The sequence below is a fragment of the Pseudophryne corroboree genome, chromosome 2 (assembly GCF_028390025.1).
Source record: "Pseudophryne corroboree isolate aPseCor3 chromosome 2, aPseCor3.hap2, whole genome shotgun sequence".
Lineage (NCBI taxonomy): Eukaryota > Metazoa > Chordata > Amphibia > Anura > Myobatrachidae > Pseudophryne > Pseudophryne corroboree.
Genome location: NC_086445.1, coordinates 553,646,893 through 553,670,728, shown reverse-complemented (window position 1 = coordinate 553,670,728; position 23,836 = coordinate 553,646,893). Strand labels below are relative to the sequence as shown.

Below are 23,836 nucleotides of genomic sequence, written 5' to 3'. Positions count from 1 at the left end.
CAATGTAGTGTTCATTCTAGCACCCTGCACCTTTCCAAACGTGCAGTTCCTCTTTCCTGCCTGGGGTGTCGCTCTCTGCTCTGGTGCTTCTCAGCACACTCTGGTTTGTATTTCAGTGCTCAGATACAGACCAGAGTGTTCTGAGAAGCACCAGAGCAGAGAGCGACACCCCAGGCAGGAAAGAGGAACTGCATGGATTTTGAAAGGTGCAGGGTGCTAGAATGAACACTAGATCAATCACATGGACATGGGCCCTCATTCCGAGTTGTTCGCTCGCTAGCTGCTTTTAGCAGCTTTGCACACGCTAAGCCGCCGCCTACTGGGAGTGAATCTTAGCTTTGCAGAATTGCGAACGAAAGATTTGCATAATTGCGAATAGAAATTTCTTTGCAGTTTCTGAGTAGCTCGGGACTTACTCTGCCACTGCGATCAGTTCAGTCAGTTTCGTTCCTGGTTTGACGTCACAAACACACCCAGCGTTCGCCCAGCCACTCCCCCGTTTCTCCAGCCACTCCCGCGTTTTTCCCAGAAACGGCAGCGTTTCTCCGCACTCACCCATAAAACGGCCAGTTTCCGCCCAGAAACACCCACTTCCTGTCAATCACACTTCGATCACCAGAACGAAGAAATTTTTTCGTTAAGCCGTGAGTAAAATACCTAACTTTTTGGCAAATTTACTTGGCGCAGACGCACTGCGAACATTGCGCATGCGCAGTTTGCGACAAATCGCTCCGTTGCGAAAACCACTAACGAGCGAACAACTCGGAATGGGGGCCATGGTGTGCTGCATGTGGGCATCACTTGTAGTCTAATGACCTGCATAGACAGATGCAGATTAAGTTAACCACATGCACTCAAAATCCAAAACCACCAAGAGTCACACATGGAAGAAGTATAATCCCACATTTTTAAAAACCTGTTACTATTTACTGAGAAAACCTAACCGTGAATCTATTATGAATATTACTGTAAAACCTTAAAGCCAAAAAGTTACTGCCTTCTTGTATAGCTAACAGCATTCACTATAGAGATGATGCAGCTAGAACATTCATCACTACAGCGGGTACTACTACTGTATTTTCTGTACTCACTAAATTGTACATTATACTCATTATGGTACTAAATAGCCCGACAGGCAAGGCTGTATTATCCATAAGGCTGACACATAGGGGCCCCACAATTTTTTTTACTGAGACACTGTTAGATGCGCCCTAGGGCTCCAGTGGTTAAAGGCACTTTGCACTCTGCACCATAGCAAGGGACACTCGTAATCAGCCGAGGTTTGTGGGGGGTGGACCAGTCGCTATTTCAAAACATCAAACAAAAGGAAGAACGATTGCGCTGTGAGAAAAGAGGTCAGCAGACTTTATATGAACTGGGTATCAGTGTCTCTGTGAATACTAAGGGTAAGTTATATCATAAGCTTTGCTTCCCAAACGTCAGCTGTAGTGGGGTGAAAGACAGTAGTGCTGGAGAGGGCACGGAATATCTGAAAGCCTAGGGGCCCACCCATGGGTTAATACAGCTCTGCTGGCAGATGCAGCTAACTGCACTGGAGTTAAAATGCAAATATTTAATTATGTGGGTGTGCGGCCTAAGAGAACATCCATTTTAGAGCTTGGTCATCTGTTCTATTTAATATAGTAAAGAGGACACTGCCCTCTGACTTTTCTGCTCTTTATTATTTGTACATTATATTTCCTGTGAGCATTACAAAATGATAATTTCCCTTCACAATTATCAAGTCTAACTGTATAAGCCAGTGGTTCCCAAACTGTGTGCAGTGGTACCCTGGAGTGCCTCAGGATACTTGGGTTGGTGGTCCAGGACCAATTACAATTATGTATGGTCAATGCAATAGGCAAAACCAGTGCTTGTGGCTTCTATTCATAAAATATATGACAAAAGTGAATCCTGTCCCGCAGCACATAAGTGAACCTAAGGATGACATATAAACACAGTTTAATTAATTTAATACTTAGCATATGGCTGCCTTGAAAAAGAATCTGATATTTTAGGGCGCCGTGATTCAGAAAATTTTGGGAACTACTGGTATAATCAATGGTTGGTGAACAGCTGTTATGTTAGTCCTGACCTTGAGTGCTTAGATATGACCCCTTTTATGTTGACTTGTTATTCTTGATACATTGGTGAAGATAAGCATACAGTGAGGAAGTGGATTATAGCTGACAAGAGACTTGCATGTAGGAAGTCTTCATGACTTCCATTATTTGCATTGTCCCATTTCCTCCTCAATCAGGACTCATGTTTGTGCAGTAATGTCCTGTGCTGTACTCAGCACTTCTATAGATAGTCCACGTGTGTCTGCAGCCCCCTCATTTACATATTAGAAAACCAGTCACAGTTTTCCCAGATGCAGACAATAGCAGTTAAGTGTCATTTATATGCATATGGCTTGCTTTTGCCATCCTATACAGTCTTGTAAGGCATTACATTTCTTAAGTACTTTAGTACATTCAGGGACAGTTATAGCTACACAGCCAGCCTCTACTTCTTGAGGTAATAGGAAATGTATTATTATTTATTTATTTATTATTCCTCAATCTCTTCATGAGTATATTAGACAGTGTAATGGCAATAACAAATTAAGTGCCTCCTAATGGTCTACATAGGATCTATAGGACACTGCCAGTGGCGGAACTAGCGAGCGGTGGGCCCAGGTGCAACAAAATGCTTTGGGCCCCCCCTCTCATCCCGTCCAAGTCCACCCCCCTTTCCCCCAACTCCAAATTAGAGGCTCTTTGCATGCTCCCATGTTATATATGTGTTATATACACATATACACAGTGGTGCAAGTAGAAAAAAATTGGTAGTTGTGCTGTGTGCGCACACAGCAAAAAAATGGGTGTGGCCTCCTGAGGCGTGGCCATTGAAAATGGGGGCGTAATACACATATGACCCAAATAGTGCAGTGCCAGATATACATATGCCCCCACAGTGCCAGATGTGCCCGCACAGTGCCAGATACACACATGCCCCCACAGTGCAAGATACACATATGCCCCCACAGTGCCAGATATGCCCCCACAGTTCCAGATACACATATGCCCCCACAGTGCCAGATATGCCCCCACATTGCCAAATACACATGCCCCCACAGTGCTAGATATGCCCCCACTGTACCAGATACACATATTCCGCCACATTGCCAAATACACATGCCCCATAGTGCTAGATATGCCCCCACTGTGTCAGATACACATATTCTGCCACGTTGCAGATATGCCCCCACATTGCCAAATACATATTCCCCCACAGTGCTAGATGTGCCCCCACAGTGCCAGATATACATATTCCCCCACGTTGCCAGATATGATCCCACATTGCCAGATACCCATGCCCCCACGGTGCCAGATATGCCCCCACAGTGCTAGATATGCCCCCACAGTGCTAGTTTAGATATTTTTACCTGCGAGTTGCCAGGGGTTTCATGCCCATTGCCAGGGGTCTCCAGCACGTTGCTATGGGTTAAATGCGCATTGCCAGGGGTTTCATGCGCATTGCCAGGGGTCTCCAGCATGTTGCCAGGGGTTTCCTCTGCGTTGCCAGGGGTTTCCTCAACATTGCCAGGGGTCCCTTGTGAGTTGCCAGGAGGGTCCCCTGCGAGTTGCCAGGGGAATCCCCTGCGAGTTGCCAGGGGTCTCCTGGCTGCTGTTCCAGTATTGGAGGGTGTGTGTGGGCAGGCTGTATAATTCTAGCCCCCGCAGCCCCTGCAGTGGATTGAGACGCGCTGGGGGTTGCGGCAGCACTTCCGTACATTACAGTGTGAAAAAAAAACCTTCAAATGCCTGCCGCCGAGGAGACAGGCGCTAGAGGTCAAATGTGACTTCACGCGTCTGTCTCTGCCTTGGCGGCGGCCATTTTTGGTGGGGGGGTTTTACATTGCAAAGTACGGAAGCGCTGCCGCAGCCCCCAGCGCGTCTCCATTCACTCACTGCGTGGGCTGCGGCAGCTGCAATCGGCGGCGCCTATGCTTTGGGCCCCTTGACAGCGGTGGGCCACAGTGCAAGGCACTGCTTGCACTGGTGGTAGTTTCGCCACTGGACACCGCAGATGTGTTTTAAGCAAGAACTCTGTGGAAGTAACATCACTGACTAGAGTTGGAGGGGTCAGAGTTCATACCAATGGGTTTTAACTGCCAATGTAATGACAATTTTTTCAGCACTTGATGAGATAGACATTCTTTACTGTGTGACTGAATCAGTCGGGCCTTCATTAAATCGTTGAAAAACTGTATAATGCTAAACACGCAGGCAAAGAAACGTTTCCCAGATGAAATGGGTCAGAATAACATCTCTGGAAAATAATCCTGGCAGGTGCATCTGAAGAATGCAGATTTGGTAGGCGATAACATCTCCTAGCAATGCTCTCAAGCAGGGCTGGATAAATAGCTTGCCAGTTCCCCATGGTGACTTAGGAGTGCACAGCGATGACCACAACATGTCCTCTTGTGTGCTTGCTTCTTCCCCTCTGCACTGGAAGCCAGCTGTGAATGGCAGCCCTCTCCAGCGCATGTGTCCTTAGAATTGTCTCATGGATAACACCATTCTAATCACTGCATTTATCATATCCTCAAAGGGTCTGGGACTCCAGGTCGACAATAGAAAGGTCGACACACCTTAGGTCGACGTCAATTGGTCGACACACCCTAGGTCGACATGGACAAAATGTCGACATGGACAAAAGGTCGACAGGAACAAGGTCGACATGGAAAAAGTTCAACATGAGTTTTTTATATTTTTTTGGTGTCGTTTTCTTCGTAGAGTGACCGGGAACCCCAATTAGTGCACCACGTCCCCTCGCATGGCTCGCTTCGCTCGCCATGCTTTGGGCATGGTGCCTTTGCTCCACTCCGCTTCGCTCGACACAGATTACCGTTCCAATCGTAGTCCACATGGATCGTTAAGTATGAAAAAGTTCCAAAAAAGAAAAAAATTGTGAAAAACTCATGTCGACCCTTTTCCATGTCGACCTTGTTCCTGTCGACCTTTTGTCCATGTCGACCTTTTGTCCATGTCGACCTAAGGTGTGTCGACCAATTGGCGTCGACCTAAGGTGTGTCGACCTTTTTGTTAAGGAGCCATCTTTAAGAGGCCCTTTCTGTTGTCATACTGTTAACTGGGTTTAGATCACAAGTTGTACGGTGTGATTGGTGTGGCTGGTATGAGTCTTACCCGGGATTCAAAATGCCTCCCTTATTGTGTATGCTCGTCCGGGCACAGTACCTAACTGGAGTCTGGAGGAGGGTCATAGGGGGAGGAGCCAGTGCACACCACCTGACCTAGTAAAGCTTTACTTTTTTGTGCCCTGTCTCCTGCGGAGCCGCTATTCCCCATGGTCCTTTCAGGAACCCCTTTTTTTTAAGTGCCTAAATCGTAGCTTTCCATCAGGCATTCTGTTATGGCCAAAAGAAGCATAGATATAATGGGGTCATTTCAATTCTACGCAGATTGAAAAGCATTGGGAATTAGTGCCCGCTGCTATTTAATTCAGCGCAATGTGACCCCTGATGATAGGATTACTTCTCGCACCCCTCTGGGGGTGAGCGGTACGCGATCCTGTTTTCTGGCCTCAGCACGCCAGAAACAGCATCGCATCCGGCACTTAAGTCTGAGAATGCCGGTTCTCACGACAAAACACACTGTTTAGTCCATGAGAACTAGTCTTCTCCGACATAACAGTGCGTTGAATTGAATAGCACCGGGAGCTAATTCCTGTCGCTATTCAATTTGTTCAGAATTGAATTGACCCCAATGTGTCTACATATTATAATTGTCCCTTTCCACCTTAGAACTGCAGTGGTACAGTATATAATGTGTACTAGTCAGTATGGTTTTATGTTTAGCATCCTTTGCAGTTTGGGATGCTGACATTTCAACACAGTGAAAACAATATTTAGTATGGGCGTGCAATGTACTAACTAAGCAATTATTAAGTGTTCTAATAATGTAACTCGTGGTGCCAATCAGTGGCGGTTCTTACTTATGGGCTGCAAGACTGCAGAACCCCCCCTTCCCCCGCCCAGTTAAAATCCGCCACCCAGCTCACTATCAGTGAAGCCAGATGCAGTCTGTGAGACTGCACTAGCTTCACTATTGGAAGTCCTACCTGCCAATCACAGACACACAAGGCAATCCAATTGGGAGGTGTTTCCTCCCTGTGGGACTGCCAGACCGGGCTGCGATATGCAAAGAGCTGCTCTCCCTGGCTTTCACGCAGCCCAATACGGCTTCTATGGGTTACAGCCAATGCAGTCCAGAGAGGCCGGGGGATGTCATATGCGTGGGACCAGGCAACTGTCAGTTCCATTCCGCAGGTGCCGGGACCCGGGGCTGTATGTCTTCTCTCCTCTCCGGGCTGGGGGTAGTGGCAGCCCCCCTACTTAATGTAAGTAGGAGCCACCACTGGTGACAATTGCAAAACAAATGTGTCCTCATACATGATTGCTGCAGTTGTGCCTAACAACCCCTCTCAGTGTGCCAGGTCCTGTGAGACACTTGCATATCTGTGCGTGACTGAGTCTCTGACTCTGTATGCAATGTGCCACAATGCAGTGGCCGCAGCTTTTTTTTCCATGACAAGAAGTTTTAAATATATTCATACATTTTTATTTTGTTGTACTTCTTAAAAGCTCTGAAAGTATATATAAGAACAATACAGATACAGGAGTGACCCATATGGGTTCATTCCCAGAGTAGTCCCTCTTATATTTATTTTTTATTTATAACCTGGTCCCAGAATTAGATTATGAAAACCACATGACTGGTATTGAAACAATTGCTGCCTGTTTCAGATCCATATATAAAAAAAACATTATTATAATGCAGACACTAGGGATAGGAGCCAGGGATTTCCTGAGGTCATTGTGCTTGTAGCAATAATAGCCTCTTGCACCTGCTGTCTCATGTTATTTTAGGAAGTCCTTGTCTACATACATGCTGATATTATTCCTTTGGCTGCTGCAAACAGGATACACCTGTACACTTCACTCAAATCATGGGCCCAGGTGTGTTGCACAAGCAGCAACTTTAAACCCACTGGGATTCCAGAGTAATGTTTGCATTACTACAGTTTTGTTTTAATTCCTGGTGCGTGGTAAAACAATACGTGGTGGAATCTATGTCCAGGGAACATTAATACGTCTCTGAATTTGACAAGAAGCTATTCAAGATATCCACATTTTTTATATAATTTGAATACTCCCTAAATTGGACTTTATTTCACTGGTTAGTAAAGTCCGTTGCCAAAAAATAAAAAACAAGGGTGCAAGACCATCGACCAAGAATGACGAGAGAGCTCTGTAACATAAATACCACTCAAGGGAAGTTTTGTATAATGCTTTTCAATAAAATGAAAGGGAGTGTGTTTTATATTAATAAACTATACACATATCAAACTATTGGGCTCATTTTATTTTTTATTATATTGGTGAGTTAATTTGTGGTCATTGAAAACAAACATTGTATTAGCTTGTCTACCATAGTTATCAACTGAAAAAAATAAACATATTTACATACCTAACCTGGGTACACACTATAATGATATTGTATGATATATCGTTCAGAGGCGGATCAGAAAAATATATTGCACACATCGTACAGCCCCAATCTGTCTTTTAGGCCCTACACACTGGCCGATTTTTTGAAAGATATGAACTCGTTCATATCTTTCAGTGTGGAGGCTCCAGCGATGAACGATGCGCGTCCCCGCGCTCGTTCATCGCTGGTCCCCCGTCGGCTGTACATGCAGGCCAATATGGACGATCTCGTCCATATTTGCCTGCACTTCAATGCAGCCGGGTGACTGAGGGAGTGAAGAAACTTCACTCCCCCCGTCACTGCCTCCCCGCTGCCGGGTCGCTCGTCGGCCGTATCCGCCGTCGGGCAGCTCGGCTGCGGGTCGGCCAGTGTGTAGGGCCCCTTTCCCAGATGTCATTCATTAAATTGTCTCATTGGATGTTCTGCAAGTCCAAATGTGAAAATCCCACAGCCAATGCAGTATTGTTACATGCAGAGTGTAATGAGGCATTGTACCATCTTACAATATAACGTTTAGGGTATATGGAGGAAACGTATCATTACATCACCTCCTTGCTGGGTCGCATGGTGTGTACCCAGTGTAACAATCAACAAAAAATGTGTTCATATGTTAAATTAATATCAAACACATTTCTTCGTGGGAAGTCTAAAACTCAACTCTTAAAGACAATTGGTTTACTACAGACAAATTGGGCAGATCCGGTCATTCATGGAAAAGCTGAATACACACTATACAATGCTCATTTAAGATGTAATGTAGCCCACAATTTCTGCAAGGAAAAGTCTGATGAGGCTAGCAGACAAACTGATCCTGAAGATGCTTTAAACTCTGTTGGTCTCAGTGTGTGAATTAGCAAACAGAATTGGATGGCCCAGTATGTCAATTCACAGGCTTTTAATGATATAAGACCAGTAGTTTATAACTATTAAATCTGCAAACCAAACCTAAGTAGAGACAGAGAGACATATGACTTGACATGCAGGGAAAGTTTACTGGCTGTATGCTCATCCCTTTGTACCACAGTAATTACATTTCACTAACAAATGGAAAACTTTGCGCATGTCTTCCAGGGATACAGTTAGGTTGCCAACGGTCAGTATCCCGACGGTCAGGATGTCGGCTTATCTCGCTGTCCAGTAAAGACAAATGACTACATAAGTAGCACAAAGGGGCTCATGAAAGTTCACGCCGACGGCTGGTGCCTCAAGCAGCTTTTTTTTTTTTTTTTTTTATAAAACTTGATGTATTGGCAACCAATCTAAAGGTGCATACACATGGTGCGATTTTGACTATGCGATTTACATTAAACTCACCGGAGACCAGAACCACTGATATTGACTATACACACTGTGCAATTTTGGCTATGTACAATTTTGACTATACCAGAAAGTAGATTGTACCCTAGTCAAAATTGGAATACCTGCACAGTCTTTTTCTTGGGATATCGACCCTTCGAGAGCGTGCTTCGGTATCACAAGCTGTGTATACATGGTGCAACATATGCTAACTTTTCTTATGATTTTGACTATATAAGCACACATAGCACCATGTGTATGCACCTTAAGGCACTATTTGGTCAGACAAAGCAAGAAAGTTATTTTCTGACTTCTGACCTATTCCAATATTTAGACTATGAATTAAATGTGAAACACACACGAACACAAAAAGGTTTGCGGCTATAAAAATACCACATAAGATAGGTTGCATAAACAGGAGTTTTCATAATTGAATAATAGGTGTGACCTGATGTACTGTCTTATTCAGACACATCGAATGAAACACACCTTTGTTGTATATAAGAAGCTTGTGTAGTTTTATTGCAACAAGTATAATCCTGTATGTTTATGCTTAATAGGAGTCTAAATGACTCTAGAACCTAAAATTGAAACATGTCTCACAATTTTTGCAATCTGTTGTCTGCTTATGGGTTGGTCGACACGTTGCAGCAACTTATATAACATTTGTATGCACCACATTTTTAACATTGTTGATGGTTAATGTGCGGTCAATGCTGGTTTGGAATAAAGGCTGGCACAAACTCTCCAGGTACACACAGACACACACACACACACACACACACACAACCCCCAATAAAACAGTCAGTCCCTTGTCAGTTGCTAAAAATGGTTGTTCAAACATGTTGCTTAAAACAAATGTTTGATGTAATCAAACCAACCAGGAGATAATTGAGTAATCGAATCAAGTTAGAAACTTTCCCTCCAGCTGAATGGATTTTACATCACAGAAGTAGGCGGCCATGGTCTGCCCACTTCTATTGTTAAATTAAAAAATAATTAGTTGAAAACAAACAAATAAATTGTGTGTGTGTGTGTGTGGGGGGAGGGGGGGGGGGGGGTTCCACGCTATTTAACTAGCATTGGCACTTTCAGCCTAGTGCTGGTTACATCAAAATCAGGGGAAAACCGACATTGGACCCCTCTGGATTTCCATATAACCAGCAATGGAGGGGTACACACAGTGTGTGGGGAGGGTCCTCTTACATTGGTTTCAACCAGCCTAAGGCCGGTTGGCAACAAAGCTGCTTTCAACAGGGGCAGGCGGTCGCCTGGGTATGACCAGCCCTACTGCCAATAGCACTAGGGCTTTTTATAATACCCAATGTCGACTGAGTATGGGGGTAATAGTGAAAAAACCTAATATAAAACCTAAAATAGTGAAAAAGACACTTTGTCTGTGGCAAACTACAAGTTTCAGTATGGTCCACTAGCCAAACATGACTGCTGGGTTAGCAAGCATTTGGTGAACCACAAGTGCCAGCTTTCCCTTTTGTTTGTGCATTTATTTAGTGTTTCTCAATAGAAAAATTATAGACATTGGTTGCTATTGGCAACATCGCCACTTTCCATTTTTAGAAGCTTTAGTAAATTTAGCACTCCGTTGGTTGCCTATGATGTTCCCGACCTCCTGAACCTGGTGCAAATAGACTCATTTGATAAAACTCATTTAATTATATTATGATATACTTCAGTATGATGTTATCAATCATCATTCACATGAGCAATGTTTTACCAGAATTGAATCATGCAAAAGCCATTAGTTTTATTGCAAGAAACTGTAACCCTGCAGCAATGTGGAGCACACAATTACAACAGTAACTAAGAATTTCTGCCATATTAAGTAAGACATGACATAGTTACACTGCTGTGTAATTGCATAGTCTACAAACAAAGACCATCTGCCCTTGTGTAACCCCCACCATGACTCCTTCATTACTCATTCACTTTTGTGGACACTAGACAGGAGACTGTTGGAAGCCATCTGTTGGAAGCCATCAAGTTTAGGCATCTGTAACTTGTAACTGCTCTATTTTTGTCTGTAATCAAACCTCTATTTGTTTTAATAAATCTGTATACTATGGTATACTATGGTCATTTGCAGTGTGAATGCAAGGAGTTAATTTGTGAAGGAGTATCAATCTTTTGTTTAAAAAAACATATCTGTTGTGTTGTGAATTGTTGTTAGCAGGGGCGTCTCTAGAGAGGAGGGGACCCGTGTGCAGACTCCATGTGTGGGCACCATCCTCTCCCGTAAATGTTGCGCCGCTGCTAGCGCTCTGAGCGCTGTAGACTCTGGCACAGTGCCAGAGTCTAGAGCGCATGCGCAGGACTCCGCAAAATGGCCGCCGCGCCATTGTTTCGAAGTCCTGCGCATTCGCTGTAGTCTCTTGCACTGTGCCAGAGTCTCTAGTGCTCAGTGCGCTAGCAGCGGAGGTGACGGCTACGGGAGATGAGGGGGTCCACACACTGTCAGCGATTGACTCCGGAAAGGTAAGTATAGGAGAATTGGGTGCAGTGTGGGCCCTCCCTGGACTCAGGGGCCCATCTGCACCCATTATAGAAACGCCAATGGTTGTTAGCCTGGTGTAAATTTTGTTATACATTAATAAATATAGTTCTAATTCTCTAATTCACTCTATGTCTGAAAAAATATAGAGGTGTTAAAGATAAACACAAGCAAATGTTTGTTGTCCCATTTGTTTAAAACATGGAACAGGTTTAAAAAAAACAAATTGCTATAATTTTTAAAATAAAATATTGAAAATATTGAAATAATCTACAGACTACAGATGTGTCCTTGTACATCCAGCCTCAATACGCCATGAAGCGTGAGATGCCTGCCATGAGTGAGCCACCAGGTCCCATGCAACACTGCTAACGTCAGAAATCTTTTTTTGTTGAAAATGCTTCTCAGTCGCAACATAATGTGACTAAGGGTGCATACACACGGTGAGATTCGGACTTATCCGATTCTCACCGTGCGACAGGGGGCCGGGTCGGCACTTAGCCAGTATCGCAAGCACATAATAACTGTGCTTGCGATGCTGGCTATGTGCGATTTCAATCCTGACTATCTCTTCTATAGAGATAGTCAGGATTGACTTGCCTGCACAGCCTATTTTTTCTTCCGATGCCGACCGCGCGGGGCCGCGCATCGGCATCGGATCGGGATCGCAAGGTGACTGTCACCTTGCGATCTGCACTATATTTTCTTCCGATTCTGACTATATAGTCAGAATCGGAAGAAAATATCTTACCGTGTGTACACACCTTAAGGGTGTGTACACACGGTGAGATCCTTGCTATGTCCTATTTTTACTTGCGATTTCCCTTGAACTCCCCGGAGGCCAGATAGGACAGATTTTGACTAACTTTTCTTGAGATCTGTACTATGTGTGCTTACGATTTTGGCTTATGTGAGATTTTGGCTTATGTGAGATGTCATTGACATGTGAGAAGAACTAGATAGTACACCGATCTAGCAAGGATTGACTTGCCTGCACAGTCTATCTTTTCTTGCGATGCCGACCTGGCGGGACCGCGCATCGGGATCGCAAGGTGACTTTCACCTTGCAATCTGCACTAACTTTTCTTACGATTTTGACTATATAGTCAAAATCTTAAGAAAAAATCTCACCGTGTGTACACACCCTAAGGCTCACCAGGAACTTGTGCTGATTAATACGCAACATGTTTGTGTGTGTGCAACTGAGTCTGTATAAAGCACAACACAACTTATTCAAAAGAAAAGGGGAAATATTATATGGAGGGAACTGGTAAACATTCCTGAGTATACTTAACAATATTTTTTATTAATATGTTATATCCTAGTACACAATAAATGTAATAGTCCTTTTACACCAAGATTTTTACCCAGGCTATTGCTGAGTTAACCCTGGCTACAGTTCAGTATAAAAGGGTACAAAAGAAAAAACCCGGGTCCAGTGATCCTGGAATCCAACCCGGGTAGCTTGCAGGGTTGGTCCCAGGAAGGACCCGAGTTAAGGGGCAGTGTAAACGAGTAACTTGGGTAGTCCAAACGCCAGCTGAAGAGCTCCACTGCACACGGATGCAGTGTGACTGGTGCTGACCTGGGAATAACCCGCTTGGTTCCACGGTGTGAAAGGGGGTCTAACCTGTTTCGGAGCAGTGTTACAAATCCCTGGTCAAGTCCGTACTTTGCTGTAAAAAGGGTATAACAAAAAGGGTATTTTAGAGTGAACAGATACTATGCCACTATCCTACAGTCATTATTTACTAGATAATTTAACAGTTAAGCAATCTTTTTTATAGCAGCTAATGCTTGTTAGGTGGACAGATTTAGAAGGGTGGATAAAAAATATTGTTTTAATTATTTATTAATTCCTTTTTAGCTGGCAAGCTAATACTAGCTAATGCCACTGACTTTTTATATCATGTGAAAGTATAATTAATCTTAGGAACACTAAGTTCAGGCTTATTACTTCTGTCTAATTATAATGTTAGATTTGCTTAGTACAAGGACAAATCGTTTTATATTAAATATGTTGTGTTAACACTTTTGGGTAAGGCTTTAATATTTTCATTAGTGTAATAGTGATTTTAAATTCCAGTTTTCAGACTTGGATTAAAATATTCCCCACCATTCGCATTTGAAAACTCCAGATTTCATTGTGTTAGGGGTTGATTCGATTAGGGGTGATTTGAGGGCGATGCTGTCAGTGTGACATTTTAACGGTTTTGGAATGCTGGCAACGATGGCCTTCATTTGTCCCATTTTGCAACCTACAGTACATTGTGCATTTTAGTTGGCAGCACCATGAACAGCTGATGTTTGAACTGTATCCCTGATATATTTATTGCCACCTTCGCACATAGCTCGACCTCTTAGTGGGGAATTCAATTGTTATTGGCGCCCAATCTCCCATCTAAAGTGACGGGAGACTGCAGGGGTGATATTCAATTGATGCTGTTTAACGCACTGATCATGCCCACTAGTGTCTATTTTATCCACGTAATGCAGCTAAAACCGACTAATAGTGGGCACAATCGTTAAAAGTGCATCTTGGCCATGCAAAAGGGTCACACTTCACACATTTCAGCTCACCAGCACGGGGGCCTGTAAGCTGAAATGTGTCTCCCCACAGCTCAGCGCGCCCGAACGGAGCAACAATTGCTCAGGCTGAAACAATTTAATTCCCCCCTTAATATCTAATAACAGATATTCCTCAGTACAGGGTGGTATATTCTACTATACTCTTAAAATTGTCAGCATATTCAAAATTTAATTATTTGAAAATATATCATATGGGACATTTATGAAACTGCAGAAAAAGGTTTTCACTTCCTAAGTGGAAACATACTAACTAGAAGATAATTATTTGGAATGATTTTGTTGAGTAAATCAAGGATTATGGAGATGTATTAGGGGTGTCTTGTTCAAAAGTGAGTGGCTTACAAATTTTTACAGTGATGTTTCTTGTTTATTATAAAGGGGATCCGGTCTCTAGGTCGACACTATCTGGGTCGACCACTATTGGTCGACAGTAACTAGGTTGACAGGTCAAAAGGTCGACATGAGTTTTTCACAATTATTTTCTTTTTTTGAACCTTTTCATACTTAACAATCCATGTGGACTACAATTGGGAACGGTAACCTTGCCCGAAGCTCACTCGCCATGCGAGGGAACGCGGTGCACTAATTGGGGTTCCCGGTCACTCTACGAAGAAAACTAAACAAAAACAAACATTAAAAACTCGTGTCGACCTTTTGTCCTGTCGACCTAGAGACCCTGTCGACCTAGAAACACTGTCGACCTAGAGACCCTATCCATCTAGTTACTGTCGACCAATAGTGGTCAACCTAGACACTGTCGACCTAGTTACTATCTACCTTCCATACCACACCGATTATAGAGCTAGCATCCCCCACTTATATATCATACACAGGCGTTGCAAGTAGGGTACGGACCACTCACAGATGTCACCCTCGGAAGGGGTGGGCAGCAGGGGGACTTCTGTACATTTATCCAAACTCATGTCCCTTTGGCACGTGAGGAGGTATTTTTGGCCACTCCGGGTGTCATCAACATATATGGAATTTTGCCAATAAAGATTATCATTGGTGTGTAGTTTGTTTTTTTTTCCCTTTCATTTTATGTGTAATAAATAAATTTAGTGTTCCTGCTGTAAATAATTATTAGCAAAGAAGTCTATATATAATCTGTATCCATTCTGATAAACGTGTATGCATTTCCTTTAATATATGTCTCTCTCTGCAGAGATTTCTACTTCCTTTAGCTTCTCCCCTTCTTCCACCACACAGAGGAGAATTCTTTACTACAATGGTGAATATAGTTAATTGAAACCAAACATACAGCATTATCAGACAGGGCTAAATTTAGACTTCTCAGCCAATCAATCATTTAGTCAGCTGTATTGAAGAAACCAACCTTTGTTTGCATATTTTTCTGCAAACATACTGTACATTAAAGCATTTCTGAATGAAGCAAACATTAATATTTCCAGACAGAAGAATTTTAATTTTAGTTCAGTGAAGCAACTCTGCTTCCTGTGTAGTTGTAACATGTAATGCCAAAATAGAGAAAGGGTGGTATCCTATTTGCCACAATAATTTATGAAAAAATGAGCTTCATTATCGGGCTATCCAATTATATAGCCTTTTTACTCCATGCTAAAATATTACCTGTTTTCACATGGAAACACATAGGATCCGCAAAAAGCCACATACCTATGTGTTTATGCAGCTGCAGTCACGGAAAAACTGGTTGCTTATTGGGGATTTGGTTTCGCTCGCCTGGGGCAGGCGATACAAAATCAGATAACTGCCGGAATCAGGACTAATAGGATAGCCCCGGGCGAGTTAATTAGCTGTGGTAAATTACCACGGCTAATTGGATACCAACATAAGGGGCTGATGCTGCACAAATGGCAGGTGTAAATATTGTTCACTAGAAAAGCTACAATTGCGAGCATATGCAAAGGATATGTACAGTTAGCCAGTCACCAACAGGTTGCTAGTGCAGAAGGACACTGTAATAATCATATCATGGTTTTTAAAGGGGCAATCACTTACAATGCAAAACCATAAAAAAGCGTCTGGGATCGGCTGGCATCTTGCACCTCAGGCGATCTCGTGCGTCATTACATCTGGACCCCGAGAACTAGGCTTCTTGTGGACCTTCAGTTGGCCTGAGCTTAAACTTTCATATGCAGTTCCTGTTAGTGTAACACTATCCGTTCAAGAAGATTTTTTTTTTCAAAGCTTTATTTTAGATTCCAAGACTACACCATACCTGTAATTTTACATCTAGTTTAGTTATTAATTTGCATGTTTCTCATAGGACCCTCCATCAGGAGAATTGCATCAGATTTCATGAGTGTGGTGGAGGAATGCAATGCTGATATGTGACCTCACTGTACAAAAATGCTTTGTTCCAGAGAAAGTGGAAACTGTCTGAGGTTTGTGGTTTGAGTGGCTGGCGTGGCATATGTGCTTCATAAGGGTAAAGCTATGGCTGCAATATTTAACATACATATGATATATATAAGTGTGTGTGTATATGTGTGTATATATATATATATATATATATATACATACGTGTGTGTGTATATATATATATATATATATATATATATATATATATTAATTTATTTATTTTTTTAAGCAAAAACAAGCCAGCACATCACATAAGTTCAGAAAAAAACATTATATAAGAACCATAGTGGTACAAAACACACATATACATATGTATATATATATATATATATATATATTTATATATTTACATACACACACACACATTCAGTATAGTCCCATATTCCATCTCCAGGGCTGGCAACAGTAATCCCGGGCCCAGTACAGTTCTGTCTCTGGGGCCCCCCGGCCCTCTCCCACCAGAACTGGTACCCAGGAAAAATGTAAAAAAAAAAAATATATGTATACCCAGGAAAAATGTAAAAAAAATAATAAATAATAATAAATAAATATATGTATATGTATATATATATATATATATATATATATATATATATATATATACAATCTTTAGAATGTCAATTACATAAACTACATGTACACTTACAGTACAAGACAGTCCTGTGCTGTTGCTGCTGCCCTCTGGGGGGGGGTGGGCAGGGAGGACATTTGCAGGCAGCGGAGCAGACAGGCTGCAGCTTGCTACGCTGAGATTGTGGCCATCCAGGTCATCTCCTTCTACAGCAGGGGGCAGAGAACAATGCAGAAGAGTTGGTGCGGGCAAAGTGCTGGCAGCATAATTCATTATTAAATAACCAGGGTGGTTGCCAGAGAGGGGTTTTCTGCGGGAGAAGGGGTTGCCGGGAGATAGGAGGTCGCTGGGTGTGGAGGTTTTTACCCTGGACGGTGTACCCAGCGGGGGCTCCAGTGCAGCATCATACGTCGGCAGCGCAGGACTGGACCAAGTGACAGGGTAACTGGGGGGAGGAGGGGGAATGGACGGTGTCGCAAGTTTTTTTTTTTGTTTACTTAATTGGCGGGCAGGCAGAGTGGACTATGTAATAGGCATTATCAGGCGCTCCGGCACCCATTTTCGTGCTACTCTGCCTCGGGGGCCCCTCTAAACCATGGGGGCCCGGTATAGCTGTCCCCTTTGACCCCCCTGTCGCCGGGCCTGTCCATCTCTATTGCATTGGTGACCATTAACGTATTGCTGCTTGATGCTATAGTATTTATGGTATGGTATATAATATGATTGTTAGAACTGCCGCCACATCATGCAGTTTAAGGGGCAGAGCTGCTGCGTATGCCCAGTGGTAGCAGCTTCTTCTACCAAGTTTGCTGTGTGTGTGGATCTGAGACCTTAATCAGTGCACTGGACCAGAGTAGTTACAGATGTAGCCAGGCTCATCTTTACTGTGATGCAGCATGCTGTAACCCGGCTTACTGCATGGCATGCCAGGCTGTGACTATATAGTCACAGCCTGGCACGCCATGCAGCATGCCATGATGCAACATGCCACATTACAGTATTATAAGCATGGTCACATGTGTACCAGAAAGAAGAGACAGGAGCCTTACCGTGAGGTGGGAGAATGTGTGCCTAGAAAGTGCAGTACTGGTTCTATTATGTATGTGTGTTTTATTTTGGTATGTTAAACCCTTTCCTGACCACTTATCTTATTTATATTTTCTCTTACGTCCTACAGGATGCTGGGGACTCCAAAAGGACCATGGGGTATAGACGGGATCCGCAGGAGCTTGGGCACACTGAAAAGACTTAAGACTGGGTGTGAACTGGCTCCTCCCTCTATGCCCCTCCTCCAGACCTCAGTTAGACTTTGTGCCAGGACTGACTGGATACTCACAGGGGAGCTCTACTGAGTTTCTCTGGAAAATACTTTTGTTAGGTTTTTTATTTTCAGGGAGACCTGCTGGCTACAGGCTCCCTGCAGCGTGGGAGTGAGGGGAGAGAAGCAGACCTACTTCTTCTTAGTTTAAGGGCTCTGCTTCTCGGCTACTGGACACCATTAGCTCCAGAGGGTTCGATCACTTGGTGCGCCTAGCTGCTTGTTCCCGGAGCCACGCCGTCACCCCCTCACAGAAGCCAGAAGAAAGAAGTCGGGTGAGTATGAGAAGATCAGAAGACTTCAGGACGGCAGAAGACTTCGGTGACCAGGTACAGCGCAGGGCCGGCATTTTCAAATTGGGCGCGCTGAAGCCCGCCGGGAAGGGGCGGAGCTTAGCACTGAAAGGAGACGCTGGGCCGGACCTCCATCACTCCTCGCAAGTAACGGGTGATTTCTCAGGGGGGGGGGGCGCAGTGTGTTGCATTATTTAGTTGCTAAGCAGCGCTGGTCATATATATCCCCTACAGGGATGTATAGGCGCTGGGGTGTGAGCTGGCATACTCCCTCTGGGTCTCTCTCTGGTGCTTCACTGTAGGCCTGTCCCCTAGCTGAGACATTCTGAGTGTGTGTCGCTGTGTCGATCGAACGTGTCGACATGTCTGAGGCTGAATGTGATTCACCGGAGGAGGTTGTGGGGGGTGAAGTTGTGGGTCTGGATTTGGGTCTGTCGGCGCAGCCGTCACCTGATTTACTCACGTTGTTAACTACAATCAATACAAATGTAGCTTCGTTATCAAAGAGGTTAGATAAGTCTGAGTCACAGACGCAGGTGTGGAAGAAGTCCATAGAGGAGGCTTTATCTCAGGTACAGACCCCATCGGGCTCGCAGAAGCGGCCGTTTACTCAAGTGGCAGATACTGATACCGACTCGGACTCTGACTCTGAGGTCGATTTTTCTGAGGCGGCTTTGCATCCGCGTTTAGTGAAGAGTATTCAGTACATGATTGTGGCTATAAAGGATGTTTTACACATTTCTGATGAACCTGCGGTGCAGGAAACAAGGATTTGTTTGTTCAAAGGGAAAAAACCTGAAGTGAAATTTCCCCCCTCTCATGAAATGAATACTCTTTGTGAAAAGGCTTGAGAGTCGCCGGATAAGAGGTGGCAGATTCCCAAGAGGATTTACATGGCGTATCCTTTCCCCTCTGATGATAGGGAAAAATGGGAGTCGTCTCCAAATGTTGACAAAGCTCTATCTCGTTTGTCTAAGAAGGTGGCGCTTCCGTCTCCGGACAAGGCAGCTCTCAAGGATCCGGCGGATCGCAAGCTGGAGACGTCTCTGAAGTCCATTTTCGCTAATACAGGCGCATTGCTCAGACCTGCAGTGGCGTCGGTGTGGGTGCTATTGCTAAATACCCTTGATAAAGATAATGTTCTTCTGACTCTTGGTTATATCAAGGACGCTGCAGATTACCTGAAGGATGCGGCGAGGGATGTTTGTCTCTTGGGATCAAGAGCCAATGCTATGTCAATTTCGGCAAGGAGGGCGTTGTGGATCCATCAATGGAATGCTGATGCCGACTCCAAGAGAGCTATGGAAGCTTTACCCTTCAAAGGTAATGTCTTGTTTGGGGACGGCTTGGCGGACCTGGTGTCTACCGCGACGGCGGGTAAGTCCTCTTTTCTTCCCTATGTTCCCACACAGCACAAAAAGGCACCACATCAGCAGATGCAGTCCTTTCGTCCTAATAAATACAGGCGTGAAAAGGGTTCGTCCTTCCTCGCTTCAAAGGGTAAAGGAAGGGGTAAGAAGTCGCCTGCCGAGTCAGGCGCCCAGGACCAAAAGTCCTCCCCTGCCTCTACCAAGTCCACCACATGACGTTGGGGCTTCCCTGGGGGAGTCCGGACCGGTGGGGGGCCGTCTCCGAGTCTTCAGTCAGGTCTGGGTTCATTCAGGCCTCGATCCTTGGGTCCTAGAGATTGTATCTCAGGGATACAAGCTGGAGTTTCGGGAGGTGCCCCCTCACCGGTTCTTCGTTTCCCCCTTACCAGCGTCTCTTCCGGACAGGGAGCTGGTGTTGGCAGCGATACAAAAATTGTGTCAACAGAAGGTCATTGTTCCAGTTCCACCATCACAATGGGGGGAGGGGTTCTACTCGAGCCTATTTGTGGTCCCGAAACCGGACGGTTCGGTCAGACTGATTCTGAATCTAAAATCCCTCAATACATACTTAAAAGTTTTCAAGTTCAAGATGGAATCTCTTCGAGCTGTGATTTCCAGCCTAGAAGGGGGGGATTGTATGGCGTCAGTCGACATAAAGGATGCCTACTTACACGTCCCGATATTTCCTTCGCATCAGGCCTTCTTCAGGTTTGCGATAAAGGACTCTCATTACCAATTTCAAACGTTGCAGTTTGGCCTTTCCACGGCCCAGAGAGTGTTCACCAAGGTCATGGCAGAAATGATGGTTCTCCTTCGCAGGCAGGGGGTTTCAATTATCCCGTACTTGGACGATCTCCTGATAAAGGCGAGGTCCAAGTAGAGGTTGCTAAGGAGTGTGGACTTGGTACTGTCGGTGCTTCGACAGCACGGTTGGCTGCTAAACTTACCAAAATCTCAGTTGATTCCGACCACCCGGCTGTCTTTTCTGGGCATGATTCTCGATACGGAGTTACAGAGAGTTTTTCTTCCACAAGAAAAGGCTCTAGAACTGCAGTTGTTGGTCAGGGAACTTCTGAAGCCGAAGACTGTGTCCATCCATCAATGTACGCGCGTTCTGGGGAAGATGGTGGCGACGTACAAAGCCATTCCGTTCGTCAGGTTTCATGCCCGGGTGTTTCAGTGGGACTTGCTGAGCAAATGGTCCGGGTCTCACCTGCACATACACCGGAAGATAAGTCTATCTCCCGGAGCCAGAATTTCCCTCCTGTGGTGGCTACAGGGGTCTCACCTCCTAGAGGGACACCGGTTCGGTATCCTGGATTGGGTGCTCCGGGGCTGGGGTGCAGTCACCCAAGGCAGGAACTTCCAGGGGAGATGGTCGTTCCAGGAAGCGGGTCTCCACATAAATGTTCTCGAGTTAAAAGCCATTTACAATGGCCTGCTACAGGCAAGAAGCCTTCTTCAGGGTCGACCTGTGCTGGTACAATCAGACAACATCACAGCGGTGGCACATATCAATCGTCAAGGCGGCACAAGGAGCAGAGCGGCAATGGCGGAGGCCACAAGAATCCTTCGCTGGGCGGAACAACACCTGAGCGCCCTGTCAGTAGTCTTCCTTCTGGGAGTAGACAACTGGGAAGAAGACTTCCTCAGCAGACACGATCTCCATCCGGGAGAGTGGGCTCTTCATCAAGAGGTGTTTGCAGAAGTGACAAAGCGTTGGGGACTCCCTCTGATAGACATGGTGGCGTCTCGTCTCAACAAGAAGCTTCCGAGGTATTGTTCCAGGTCAAGGGACCCCCAAGCCAGTGCGGTGGATGCCCTAGTGTCTCCGTGGGTGTTCAAGTCGGTGTATGTGTTCCCTCCACTTCCTCTCATTCCAAAGGTGCTGGGGATCATTCGGCGAGCAAGGGTTCAGGCGATTCTCGTAGTTCCAGATTGGCCAAGAAGGGCCTGGTATCCGGATCTTCAGGAATTACTAGTGGAAGATCCTTGGCCGCTTCCTCTAAGAGAGGACCTGTTGTTGCAGGGTCCATGCGTGTTTCCAGACTTACCGCGGCTGCGTTTGACGGCATGGAAGTTGAGCGCCATATCCTTAGCTCGTAAAGGTATTCCAGGAGAGGTCACACCTACTCTCCTCAGGGCTAGGAAGGAGGTTACGGCGAAGCATTATTACCGTATTTGGAAGAAGTATGTTTCCTGGTGTGAGTTTAAAAAGGCTCCTGCGGAAGAATTTAATTTGCGGCGTTTTCTCCACTTTTTGCAGGCTGGTGTGGATGCAGGCCTGAAGTTGGGCTCCATCAAGGTGCAGATTTCGGCATTGTCTATTTTCTTTCAAAGAGAACTGGCTGCCCTCCCAGAGGTTCAGACGTTCGTGAAAGGAGTTTTGCATATCAATCCTCCGTTTGTGCCTCCTGTGGCCCCATGGGATCTGGACGTGGTCCTACAATTTCTCATGTCTTCCTGGTTTGAGCCTTTGCGTAAGGTTGAGTTGAAGTTTCTCACCTGGAAGGTAGTCATGTTGTTGGCACTGGCTTCTGCCAGGCGAGTGTCTGAGTTGGCGGCCTTATCTCATAAAAGTCCGTACTTGGTCTTTCATTCGGATAGGGCAGAATTGAGGACTCGTCAACAATTTTTACCAAAGGTGGTCTCCTCGTTTCACAATAATCAACCTATTGTGGTACCGGTGGCCAGGGATGCTGGGACAGTTCCAAGGTCTCTGGATGTAGTGAGGGCGTTGAAGATCTACGTCGTCCGTACGGCGGTTGCCAGGAAAACTGAGGCACTGTTTGTCCTGTACGCTTCCAACAAGATTGGTCATCCTGCTTCAAAACAGACTATTGCACGCTGGATTTGTAGTACGATTCAGCAGGCTCATTCTTCGGCCGGTTTACCGGTGCCGAAGTCTGTTAAAGCCCATTCTACCAGAAAGGTGGGCTCATCTTGGGCGGCTGCCCGGGGCGTCTCGGCTTTACAGCTCTGTCGAGCGGCTACTTGGTCGGGTTCAAACACTTTTGCCAAGTTCTATAAGTTTGATACCCTGGCTGATGAGGACCTTGAGTTTGCTCAGTCGGTGCTGCAGAGTCGTCCGCACTCTCCCGCCCGGTCTGGAGCTTTAGTATAAACCCCATGGTCCTTTTGGAGTCCCCAGCATCCTCTAGGACGTAAGAGAAAATAGGATTTTGGTACTTACCGGTAAATCCTTTTCTCCTAGTCCGTAGAGGATGCTGGGCGCCCATCCCAGTGCGGACTGTTTCTTGCGGTGTTCTCTTGTCGGTTCACTTAGTTTATACACGGGTTGTGTATTTCTGGTTTCAGCTTGTTGCTGTTGTTTTTTTCATACTGTTATCTGGTTTACTGTTACTCCGGTTGTACGGTATGGTTGTGGTGTGGGCTGGTATGTTTGTAGCCCTTAGTTTACAGAAAATTCCTTTCCTCGAAATGTCCGTCTCTCCTGGGCACAGTTCCTATAACTGAGGTCTGGAGGAGGGGCATAGAGGGAGGAGCCGGTTCACACCCAGTCTTAAGTCTTTTCAGTGTGCCCAAGCTCCTGCGGATCCCGTCTATACCCCATGGTCCTTTTGGAGTCCTCAGCATCCTCTACGGACTAGGAGAAAAGGATTTACCGGTAAGTACCAAAATCCTATTATTTCAATATGTTTTATACAGCCTATACTATGGACAATCTATAGTGTTAAATATTAATACTGTATTCCATACGGAATCCGGTCTGAAGGTCGACAATGTTCAGGTCGACCACTATAGGTCGACAGTCACTAGGTCGACAGGGTCTGAAGGTCAACAGGGTTTCTAGGTCGACAGGTGCTAGGTCGACAGGTCAAAAGTTCGACATGAGTTTTTCACATTTTTTTCTTTTTTTTAACTTTTTCATACTTAACGATCCACGTGGACTACGATTGGAACGGTAAACCTTTGCCGAGCATGGCGAGCGAAGTGAGCCATGCGAGGGGACACGGTGCACTAATTG

At 45.1% G+C, this 23,836-nt stretch overlaps 1 protein-coding gene across 2 annotated transcripts in view; it reads left to right on the top strand.

The window, feature by feature from the left end:
* FHL3 (four and a half LIM domains 3) overlaps positions 1–23,836 on the top strand; it is an 83,930-nt gene that overhangs the window by 6,704 nt on the left and 53,390 nt on the right. The window contains exon 1 of one of the 2 annotated variants that reach the window (XM_063954338.1): positions 6,390–6,408. The exons of the other annotated variant lie outside the window; for it this stretch is intronic. The gene's annotated coding sequence lies outside the window, so the exon portion shown is untranslated. Of the gene's footprint in view, positions 1–6,389; positions 6,409–23,836 lie in introns of those variants that run through there. 2 annotated transcript variants of the gene reach the window in all.